This window comes from Capsicum annuum, unplaced genomic scaffold (assembly GCF_002878395.1).
Source record: "Capsicum annuum cultivar UCD-10X-F1 unplaced genomic scaffold, UCD10Xv1.1 ctg67439, whole genome shotgun sequence".
Classification (NCBI taxonomy): Eukaryota; Viridiplantae; Streptophyta; class Magnoliopsida; order Solanales; family Solanaceae; genus Capsicum; species Capsicum annuum.
The window spans coordinates 623-2,022 of record NW_025876871.1 but is presented as its reverse complement, the minus strand read 5'-3'; the positions used below and the strand labels follow the sequence as shown (position 1 = coordinate 2,022).

Here is a 1,400-nt window from a genome sequence, read left to right as displayed (position 1 = left end):
AGTCGGGCATTCCCGGCCCACCAAGCGAAACCAGTGGTTTTTTGGTCACGACCAGCTAAGGCTAAAGTTCCATTAAAGAGCGTTTCCATGTGATAGAACCTCCTCAGGGAATATAAGGTTTTCATGAGGCTGATCTTGAGCCGCCATCCAAGTGCGAATACCTTTGTTTAAGAGAATATTTTGGTGTAGAAAGTCTCAAATTCAGGATCTTTCGCTGCGTGAATTTCCTGAGAAACGAAGTCATAGGCACGTAGGTTCAAGGCTAGACCGACTACTCCAAGAGCACTCATCCATAAACTGGTTACTGGTACAAATAACATAAAGAAATGTAACCAACGTTTATTGGAAAAAGCAACCCCAAAGATTTGGGACCAAAAGCGGTTAACGGTGACCATTGAATAAGTTTCTTCGGCTTGAGTTGGGTTAAAAGCACGGAATGTATTTGCACCATCACCGTCTTCAAATAAAGTATTGTATACGGTAGCACCATGAATGGTGCATAGCAAAGCAGCGCCCAATACACCGACAACTCCCATCATATGAAAGGGGTTCAAGGTCCAATTATGAAACCCTTAAAAAAATAGGATGAATCGAAATATAGCTGCTACACCAAAACTAGGTGCAAAGAACCAATCAGACTGACCTAGTGGATAAATCAGAAATACAGAAACAAAAATAGCAATTGGACCAGAGAATGCGATTGCATTATAAGGTCTCAACTGAACAGACCGAGCAAGCTCGAATTGACGTAACATGAAAACTATTAGGCCAAAAGCTCTATGGAGAGCAACAAAAGTCCACAGACCCCCCAATTGACACCAACGAGTAAAATCTCCTTGTGCTTCAGGACCCCATAGTAACAACAACGAATGTGCTAAACAATTAGCAGGAGTAGAAACCACGGCAGTTAAGAAATTGCAGCCTTCCAAATAAGAACTGGCCAATCCATGGGTATACCATGAAGTTACAAAGGTTGTACCTGTGAACCAACTCCTAAAGCAAAATAGGCACAAGAAAAGAGCAATAGATCGGACCAGCCTACAAAAAAGAAACGGTCCCTCCGTAACCAGTCATCCATAATATCAAATAAATCACTTTCATTTTTGGTAAACTTACCAATGGCTATAGTCATAGTGATCCTCCTATTCAACTACTTCGACCATTTCCAAGCACCTCATATCTTTTTTGGGGCGTCCGAAGATTCGATCACTGTTGTATGATTTCTCTTGCACTGACCTTTCCAATGGGTTTTGAAGATAAAAATCCTTTATTGATTAGCCCATAAACTGACCTAGGTAAATCCATGAACTCCATTGGATTATTCCTTCTGACTAAGCATATGAACCATGAATTATCTTATTAAGACAATTCAATCAATCCCTTGTTTTGAAAGAACTCTT

General features: G+C 40.6%; 1 pseudogene; it reads right to left on the bottom strand.

Annotated features, from left to right (window-relative positions):
- Positions 1-57: 57 nt before the first annotated feature.
- Positions 58-1,151, bottom strand: LOC124893938 (annotated as a pseudogene).
- Between the last annotated feature and the right edge of the window lie 249 nt (positions 1,152-1,400).